Source organism: Adiantum capillus-veneris, chromosome 30, assembly GCF_014529385.1.
Source record: "Adiantum capillus-veneris isolate H3 chromosome 30, ASM1452938v2, whole genome shotgun sequence".
In the NCBI taxonomy this organism is placed as follows: Eukaryota; Viridiplantae; Streptophyta; class Polypodiopsida; order Polypodiales; family Pteridaceae; genus Adiantum; species Adiantum capillus-veneris.
In genome coordinates, this window is record NC_140960.1 from 24,471,447 (window position 1) to 24,482,594 (window position 11,148).

Sequence of the window (11,148 nt, forward strand, 5' to 3'; positions counted from 1 at the left end):
TGAATTCTTCTAGCAGATATTCAATGACTTCATTAAGAAAATGTGTTCCACAATCACTGACAATTTCTATAGGTGAACCGTATCGTACAAAAACATTCTCCCTACTTTGTGCTGCCTTGGCTTTTGCCTATTTTGTGAGATAGTCCGTAGCCACAATGATATATTGGGTATGGGTGCAATATGCAGGGGGTGAAACAGGTTTCACAAAATCAATGCCCCATTTTGCAAATGCCCTTGCTCCCATCATTGGCCGTAGTGGCATCTCATCTCTCTTTATTGACACCTTGGTGCGCTGACAAGCGTCACAACGCTTCACAAAATCTTCAGCATCCATATGCAATGTGGGCCACCATATTCCTGCGGTTAAGACAATTTTTGTTGTCTTATCGCTCAAAAAATAGCCTCCACTTATTCCGCTATGTGCATGTTCCATAAGCAGCAGGTATTCACTTTCACTTGCATAGATTCTAAGTTGATTGTCCTTTCCTCGCTTATAGAGTTGGTTCCCAATTAACTGAAAGTTGCGAGCCTCGAGCTCTATAGCTCTTTTCCGTGCTCTTGTTATGTTCTTAGGAAATGTCCTCGTGGTTAAGAAATCAATGATATATTGACTCCATGCAGGTGAAATTTTTACCTGAAACAATGTCGCATGATCCACTGGTCGTTTGGCACTACATATAGTACAATTGGTAACATAAGAATGTGTGTCCGCATACATATTTGGCCAATAAACCCCTAACTGTTTCAGTCTCTGGTGCGTTTTCACTATTGAACAATGAAATGCACAATCTTGGACATGCTCTTCTTCAAGGTAACACTCGAATTCTTTAGGATTTATACATAATCGTAGAATTTGGTCCAATCCTAGATGATACAGCTGTCCTGCAATCAACTGGAAGTTTTTTGTTTGTCTAATTGTTTGTTGCCTGGATCTTTCGTTCGTGTTATCAAACCTACCACCAAAGGAAAGAATGCTAACTATTTCTTGAGACCATTTGAGTATCGTTTCAATATTGAAAAGATAAGCATCTGGTATGCCATCATCTACTCCTTCAGGAGCTTCCCCGTTGTGCAGCCTTGAAAGATGATCCACCCGTAGATGAGTTTTACCCTTTTTGACCACCACTGTGAAATCAAACTCTAGCAATATAATAAACCAGCATACAATCCTCCCTGTATTGCATGGTTTATTTACCAGATACAAAAGAGCTTGATGATCTGTGAAGAACACAAATTGGTTTGCGAGCAGATAATGCCGAAATTTCTTTACAGCATAAATCATTCCTAACCCCTCTCTTTCGGTGGTTGTGTAGTTCTTTTCCGCACTGTTTAACTGTCGACTTGCATAACAAACTGGAAAATCCATTGTTTCGTCTCCTGGTTGAGCCAGAATACTCCCGATTGCATATGCAGAAGCATCAATGTGAACATGGAATATCTTTTCCCAATCTGGTGCTTTAAGTACAGGTGTTGATACAAGGTTTTCCTTCAGCTTTTGGAATGAAGTTTACACTCTTTGGTCCAATTGAAATTGACTAGCAAACGATACAAAGGTTGTGCAATGACTACATACATGTGTATGAATCTTCAATAATATCCGCAGTGTCCCATGAAGGATTGCACTTGTTTAACAATAGTAGGCCTGGGTAGGTCTACTATGACTTTGACTTTGTCTAGGTCAGTGGTTATGTCATTTCTTGAGACAATGTGTCCTAAGATGCGGCCTTTCTTAACCATAAAAATACACTTTTCCGGGTTAAGACAGATTCGATATGTCCTGCATTTTTCAAATACCTTTTGCAAATGGTCAATATGTTCCTCTCGTAGAAGAGAGTGTCCACAAAGATCATCCATGTATATTTCTAAGAATATTCGCAGGTATTCTTTGAACGTGTGCGTCATTAACCTTTGGAAGGTAGCTGGGGCATTAGTTAAGCCAAACGGCATAACTCGATACGCATAAATTCCCCATTCTGTGACAAACGCTGTTTTGTGTTGATCCTCCCTTGCAATTGCCAGTTGGTTGTATCCTGAAAACCCATCCAAAAAGGAATAAGCCCATTTCTCGGCCACCCGCTCAAGTACATATTTTGTGATTGGCAAGGGATAATTATCCCTTATGGTGGCTGCATTTACCTTTTTGAGGTTTACACATACTCGCAGTTTTCCATTCTTTTTGGGAACTACCACAATGGGTGACACCCAATCTCTATGTTCAATTTCATAGATGAATTCAGATTCCATTAGCTTATCAATCTCCTTTTTGATTCGTTTAGCAAATGTGTCATTATATGTATAAGGACGTTGTTTTCTAGGTTTTGCATCCGATTTCAAAGGAGTTGTATGTTGGCATATCGATGGATCAACTCCTTTGAGGTCTTTGTAAGTCCATGCAAACACATATTTATACTTCATGACAAGTTGTGTTAGCCGTTCTTCTTCTTCAGGCTCTAAATCGTTTGCTATATAGATCGGCTGAGGCTTTTCACCAGGCTCCGCAAGGTCTATCCTTTTTGCATTTTCCGGCCCATCATAAGATTCTTGGTTGGTTCTTTCCCTGACTGGTGGTGTCATGATGATTTTTCTGTCCTGGATGGTAAATTTCCGATAGTGTGATGGTACATTCATGTTTCCCTTCTCTGACTCTCCTTTACCATCACTATCTTCTTCAGTAGTCCATATCTCACGTAAAGACCGTTTCAGTTCTTGGTATTTCTGTTTATGCTCCAGTTTGGTCCACTCTTGGTCTTTTTGTTGTTTCTTTTTTTTATTTTTGAGATTTCTGTGATTTTGTTTCTATTTTAGCTTTTCGTATATGTTTTATTTGCTCTCGCGTTCTTTCCCTCCTATCTTTTGAGAATCTTCCTGATATTTGATCTTTTACACAATCCTCTGCTTTTACAAGCATCAAATGGTGAGTTTTACCTTTTATCCTGGGCATCAGGTTCTCTCTCGCTTTGTTTCCTGCTCGTTTCCTCCTATAGCGTTCCTGGCGTCTAGGGTGCTGATTAGCAAAATCATAAAACTCGCTATTCTCTGTTTTCCCCCCACGCTCACTTGAGTTGTCTGAACACTCATTATCTGCATCATTATTTACTCCCAGATGTTCAGAGGAGTTATAAAACTCTTCTTCTTCCGGTGGTTCTATCGTCTCATCTCCTCCTGGTATAATGCTTACCATGTAGTAGGGTAGCACATCATATCCATCCTTATTGTAAAATTTTGTTGTTGGACTATCTGTAATGGTACAGACATCCAATGTTGCTAGTATGTGTTCCCATTCTAGAGGTTCCAAGGCATCTTCAGGGAAAGGTTCCAGAATATACTCCTTGTCCTCAATCGCTCTTTCTAAGACGCATTTCTCCCTTCTTAAGCTTCCACAGTGTGAAGCTCCGCACATCCGTAGCTCTTTTTGTTTCCCTAACCATGCTGGGAGTTCCGATCCTGCTACTGTAGCTGAATCAAACTCTTCCACAACTGTTTGGTTCACATCCTTGTAACTATGGTCTTTCAGGTGTATTTTAGTTGTTGTCTCGCCATGTCTGAGGTATATGTGGTTGTAACCCCAATCTTGGACCATCTTCAATTGTCGTATGAATGGTCTTCCAAAGATGATCTCATAATTGTTCTTTTTGTCAAAATCGACTATTGCAAATGTATGCTCATACTCGATTCCACATGAAGTGACAATCACTTTTTCTAAGAGTCCTAGAGGCTTCTCCATGAACCCATATGCTAATTTCAATTTCATTCTGGTAGCTCTTAAAGCTGGTTTTCCCCATTTTTTCCAGATTTCCTTGGTGGCGATAGCAACTCCCGCTCCACTGTCAAGAATAACTTTGGAAACTAATCCTTGGAATTCTACTGGTAGCATGGTGTTTCCATCTTCTCCCTTGCAATACTCTCCAACCTTGTTTAATGGTACTGGCCTAGTGTGTAGTTGAGGCCTCTCCAATTCTCTGATCCCTTCCTGAAGCTTCGAGGTGGGGTCTTTCACTCCAAATTTTTCTAGGAATTTACCTACTGTGGTCCACATGTTTGGTCGTAACCTGAGGAGTTTTGCTAATGTGATGGTGCATGCCACAGGGGTGGACAATAACTCAATCAATCCTTGTGAATCCATCACTTTGTTAGAAGAAAGTCTTTGAGATGGGATTGCTCTCACTTTAGACTTGGCTTCATACTCTCATAGGTAAGAGGGTAAAGTTTTCAGTGAGTCTGGTTGGCTGTGCCCCGAACTAATTGATCCCTGGTCTCCCCCTTGTGAATGTATCTCAAAGTTCATTTGTGACCTTGCCTCAAATTTTTCAATAGGAGGTAAGATCACATTCTTCTCTTTTCTCATGCTATTCATGTGGTTACTCATCCTGTTAGCCTCATTGGCCTCACGGGTTTGCTTCCACAGATCATCTAGACTGTTACAGTCTTTACCCATTTCTGTCAATGTTTTAAGCTGGAACCCTTCACTTGCCTCATCTGTTGTATTTGGCACTAAGATAGGCTCTCCTCTAGACTCATAGGCATTTGTGAGTCTTTCCTTTGTTTCTACTTGTTCCTCTAAAGCTGGTTGGATAGGGGTTGGAGCTGATACCTCTTGCCAATTTGCAGGTTTACCTAGCGGGTCTTCCATCAATAATTGAGTTGTTTCAATCATCTTTTTACACATTTCCAACCTCTGTCTTTCTATTTCAACATATGGATAAGTCATCCATATTTTCTCTTGGGTTTGGTTTCTTTTGAGCCTAGCTTCATAAGCTTTTAGAAGTGCATCTAACTGCTCATTTACTTTGTTTGCCAGTACGGATCCTCCTGATCCTGCACTTTTGAGTTCTGCTATTTCCTTGGGTGCTATGGTTGTTGTGGTGTGTGAGCTTAAGATCGCTAGATCCTCTAACCGTTCTAATCTATCCTTTGTGTGTTTTAACTCCTCGAATAGAGTTGTTTGCTCTCGTTCTTTCCTGGCTTTCATACGCGCCTTTCTAGATTTCCAAGTGCTTCTCTGATTTTTTGTTTCTGAACTTGAGGCATCATTTTTTGGCTCCTCAATTATGGGTTCGTTCGTCATTCTTTGAGCTTGAGCTCTCCTTTGCTTGGGTTCTTAGGGCAATCAGGAATCAAATGAGTAACTCTGCACTCGGTGCAATATGCGTTGACTCGAATGATTTCATCATGAGGACAGTCTCTTAGCCAATGGTCTCCACCACACTTGTAGAAGGGTCCCTTGGGTTGTTGAGGTGCTCCTTGAGCTCCCCTTTGTGGGTATGCATGTCTCTGTCCACCCATGCCTCCATTGGCTATGAACAAAAATGTTCGTTCATCCAAACTATATCTTCCTTCTCCTGCCGCCTGTGCAGCTGTTGGTGATCCTGTACTTCCTATCATGCTCCATGGTTTTGGTGTCGAGGGTTCTTCCGGTGGATAATAGACAGAGTTTGCCGCATATACATTGGGATCTTCATAATATGCATGCATAGACACCAAAGCCTTCTCCTATGATTTGGTTACGGTTGGTGTGTATCTTATACCGACTGGTCATAATCCCGGTAGGGGTGGTTGTTGCCCCAACACCGGTTGTGGTCTTTCTACACCTACAGGTCCTGGTAGGTTGCCGACTTGATACTTAGGCATCGGTTGAACTTGAGGAGAAGCTACCTGAGCTTGGGGAGTGTAAGGTCTCTCTCTCACATATCCCTTGTTATAATAACATTCCTATGTCCCATGGTTTGTCCATTTTTGTTCAATAGCACACCACTTGGGCTGTTTAGCCTGGGGTTTGGCGTACAAGTTAGTTTTTTTTAGCACTTCCTCTACAAGCTGCTCCTGTTTTACAACTACTTCTCCTTTCGGTGCGGTCTTAGAAGACTTGCTTCCACTTTGTTGTGAAGATGAATCGTCATCAAGGTCCTTGAACTCCCCCTCTTTGTAGACCGCACAATTGTCCACAAGGTAAAGAGCTTCCTTGGTTAACTCATTCCACGTCATGCTCCTCTTCATATATAAGTCCTTCTGGAGATCTACATTCCGTAGTCCTTGAATGAATATAAGCATATGTCTGGACTGAGTTGGCAGTCCTTCCATAGGACAGAACTTAACATATCTTTTTAGTCTTAGGGCTGCCTTTTGTATAGATCCCCATCTTTTTGTTTGAATTTATGCATTTGTGAGACGGTATTATGAGCTATCCCCCTTTGTGAGAATTCTTCGATAAACTCGTCAAACACTTCCTCCATAGACTCAAAGTCTCTACGCTCTACAGAGTCAAACCAAGTAGCAGCTTCATCCTCTAAGGTTAGTCCAAACCCTACAAATTGGGTAGGGAAGTCTAACACCTCTTTAGCTCTAATTACATGCACAAAGGCTGCTACATGATCTCTTGGATCTCTGTTTCCTGTGTATTTCTTGTTTACCCATTTTTGCACTTGAGAAGGTCTAATCCTACGATTGTCTACAAACCTCATCATTGGATCTCCACGTCCTAATCGATATACCTCCTCAGGTCTTCTCTAGTAGGCTGGTTCCTCTCCCAGTGGTGCTCCTAAGACATAATTTCTAACAGTTCTTGACAAAGATGATTCATCTCTTCGAACTCGTTCTATGGGTGGTCCTCCAGGCTCGGTTGACCCTTGAGTCTTTGGCTTACTCTCTCCTTGATACCTTGAATAGAGTGGTGGTTCTTGAAAATTCCTTAGCCCTCGTGAGGTTTGATAACCATATCGGTTTCGGTTTTGTTCCAATGTTGCACTCTGTCGAAGCCATGCCTGCAATGATGGTTGAGTTGCTGGTTGGTTTTGATTGTTGAATGTTTGCGGTCAAGTAAAATATGAGGTAGCATCATACTCTTCTGAAAAGGGATTCGTAGACTTGCTAGGGGTGTAGGTGGCCCTTGGCACTTCATCAAAGGCATATGTTGATGCTCCTAGAATGGTTGCTCTTTCTTCCTCCTCCAAAAGAATACATTGGTATTCTTGCCCATATCTATCAACAAAAACGATATCCTTTCCCATTGCAGTTTCATAAGAGAATAAGTAAATAACCTTGTCTTTGCTTAGCTCGTTTGGATATGGTTCTTTGCTGCGAAAGTAAGAGACTATTCCCTCACTCTCATGCTTGTAGATTCACATGTTCTCATTATAAGTCAAAACCCTGGTTGTTTTCTTATCATACATGAAAATTGCTCCAAGTCGATCAATGTTTGGTGGCGGTTCTTGAGATTCTAAAACCATTTTCCCTTTCGCCACGTTATCTCCATATCTGTTGTAATCTTCAAGGTTACTAACTATCAGATAGTGGTTCCCCTTTTTGTCTCGAAATCTATCTCCATCATCATAGACTCAAATTATCTCCAATCTTTGAGCCGGACTTTCTTCAATACGAATGCACTTACGTCCTCGATAGTCAGAATATACTAGGGCTCCCCTCGAGTTTGTTCCTTCTAAGAAGATCACAGTGAGCTTGGAATCATTCAAAGGATTTAGGGAGGTGCTTCCTCCTGGCATTGGTCCGTCATAGGTGAAATCTCCTGGTTGTTGACTACCCATCATAAAGAAAGATTTGTCTGGCGAAGTGTCAGTATCACTACCTTCCTCAATAATCGGTGCTAGTGGATTTAGCCTTGCCTGGGTTACACTCTCCTCGGTGGACACTAAACTACCTTGGTCACCTATCACCTTCTGGTCTCTAAAAATGTATTTTCCCAATCTTAAATTCATCAAACTTATCAATGCAACTTATTACAATTCAACCACTCACCTGGCAAAGGATTAGTCTCCGCACAACTTCTTGCTTTGCTGTTGAATATACCTATACACAAGCATTTAATTTCGGCAATCGAATCAAAGCATTTATCTGCTAGAGGTGATCTTAGTAATGATTGGTATAACTGGAGAGTTAATCTCAACCACTACTGTATTTTATACACTGCTGATGTTCTGGGTTAGGTCTGCTAATTTGGAATTGTACTTCCCTCAGATGTTGGTCAGTATTTGCTCCATCAAATGGACAAACAAGGTCCAAAATCACTTCTGAAAGAAGTTCTGGAACCCTTTAGCCAAATGGAATCTCACTGTCTAAGCCCAGTCAAATTTTCTCTTCAGTAGGCTCCAGTAGACATCCTACGCGTAGGATGTCTACTGCTCTGTTTTGCCTGGATTCTTGCACTATGGGTTCCCCTTGATGTACTAAGTCCACAACTGCTTTTACTTTTTGATTTGGACACCTATAAGCTGGTCAATGGAACAGAAATCTGTTCCGACAGCCTGTTGCTGGTCTTGATCAGTTTAATCACCTCCAATTTGGACCAAAATTGACTAGGAGGCTTGCTATGCCCACAGGCTATACAACACCTTGCTATGCCCACAGTCAGTATCTGGCTTCAATTTCTTGCTTTAGACATCCTACACGTAGGATATCTTTTTCATCAGAATGGCTTCAAATTCAAAGCACAGGCTTTCCTTGAGGTGCTGATCACTTTGGTATGCCCAAAATTAGGTTTGGAGTGCAAAATCACACAGAAGACATCCTACACGTAGGATGTCTTTTTGGTCTGTCTGACCCCAGACTTGACCCACAGCTTTCCCTTGATGTCAGCAACCCACTGGTATGCTTAGATTTTGGTTTAGATTTCAAAAGTCCCCAATTTTAGCTGTTCTTGCCTTTTTCAATCAAAAGTGCTAAAGTCAGCTTTGAACCCAATTTTCTCACCCAAATGAGATGAAACCCCTCTCAGTCATTCAATATATCATACAAATCATGCTCATGCAGCCATCATATGGTTCTGGTCTTTAAATAATGCTTTGGCACAATTTGGGTAGGATGTCTGGTAATTTCAGTCTATCTGGACTTATCATGTCAAGATATGGTCAAATTTCCACTTTCCAATTGAAAATAGGGTAAACCCCACCTTCTGAACACACTAGTCAACTCAAAATCCCAAAATTCCCACCAGATTAGCCTGTAGACATCCTACGCGTAGGATGTCTCCTGGCTTGAAATTAATTTTTTTCCTGACACAAATGCTTCTGATGCTCTACAGCTCTATCAGAAACACTCACAGTAATTTTTAGACTTCACTTCAGCTTTCAAACACACTTTTGCATCTTTTTGCGTCTTTTACAAACTTGTGATGAATATACCAAGCAAGTATACATGCATGAAGTGCTCTAGATCCTGAATCATGATGTCCTACTTACTCTACTCCTACTCATCATGGTGTTCTGGTTGCTTTCTGGCCTCTCCGGACTCTCAAGATCTCCTCTCACCGCTTCTACCACTCCAACTCCTACTCTTCTAATACCTAAAACTATCTCAGTCTACCTAAGTCGAAGGATCTAGGCCAGACACACGCTCCCTTGACTCCCTCTAAGACCTAGAGAGTTCTCCACGCTCTGGTCCTATCTAAATGTAGAATGAGACTCTTGGCAAGCCAATAATCCCTATCCTCAAGGACTAGTCTTGGTCACCTACCTAAGGTTTTCGTCCCCGACAGCGGCACCAATGTTGGACGGATACGCCGCGACGGACGTCAGCACAGCGATAACTTACCTAACAAGATTTTTTAGCTAAGGAAGAATCTCGACCCGCAGGCGTGTGGAAGCAAGTATAAGGTGTCAACCTACACTCGACCGACTCCTAACTAATTCCTACAGAGGTCTCCACCCAATGCTTAAGTCACAGCCTTCAGGAGTGCATAAGAGGAAACTTCCTACAATGCTTTCTAGAGCCGAACACCCATCAAACAATCTTGAAACACCACAAAACTTGAAGGAGACCCTACTAACACCAATAGGTCGCTCTCCCTAAGACCTATGAACCAAAACCCCAACCCAAAACACCTGGTGCAGAATCGCGTAGGATGTTTGGCCGAAATTTACAGGTCATCGTTTCTGAAATCTAAAGTGCCTAATGTGTAGCTCTACTCAATGCGAACGCATGGATACTGCAAAATCAAACAACGTATGCTCACCAAATCACCAGATGCAGCTCGTAGATGGAGCTCGCAAAACCAGACCGTACGCGCACAATGTAGGTATCGGCGCGTAGCTCTCGTTGGGGGCAACACGCTGCACTTCTCCGCACTCGATTTTGACCACCGATGCTCGCATAGCGTCAAGATGAAGCTCACACTCTCTCTCGTACACAATACGCTCACTCACAAAAAAATTTAAACTTGACAAAAGGTTTTTCATTAAGGTCAAAAGGTGGTATAAATACCTTACAATTCTCCAACCCTAAAGTTCCAATTTAACCATCTACTCAATCTAAATGTCAAGACTAGGATACAATCTAGAAACTTCTGTAAGCCCCAATATTTATAAGGTGAAATGTCGGGTTTTCTCAATAAATGAATAATTACAAAAAATAATAATCCGTCGAGCAGTCATTTTCTGTAGGGTGTGTCCAGCTTCTAACAGGACTATCAACTCCATACAAGCAACACATTCAGAGATAAGAGTGTAAGTATTGATAAAACCTTTATTGTTTATTTGGGGAACGGTTGATGACCTGAATATTGTTAATAATCAATAACCTTCACTGTTTACAGATGTATAAAAATATTACTTCATGTCTATGAAAAACTCTGTGGAAATCTTGAACTGTACAAGTCCACCTTTAAAGCTGTGAAAGTGCCTAATCAGAGAGATCCAAATTCTTGCGGTTGGAGATGTCTTCTACATGCAGAGTATATACTCCAGAGTTTTTTTGCTCTTCATCCATTTATGTCGAAGGTATTTCCTTGTAATGGTATGGTCCAACATTAGTGCCATTATTAATTAAAGTATTGACCACAAGTTAACCTAATTTTGCAGAATGCTCTGGAAAATTATACATTGGAATATTTACAAAGGTACCGTGCTTCAATGATTTAACATCTACTATCTCTTTCAACCCCAAGAATTTTAGATGCAGATGACAGTTTTGTTGACGACCATATTATAGCTTTAACAATGACCAGTGAAGAGGTAGTCAGGCCTGTTTCCAACACCCTAAACCAAATTCCTCAAAATGACCCCATATTAGACGAAAAGACACCGATAAACTTTGCAGTTGGAGCAGCTAAATCCAAAGTTGGGGTTGAGCAATGTGAAGTAGACCAAGCCCTTGAAATTACAGAAGTAAAATGCTCCTCGAAGACGAAGAATGCAACAGAGG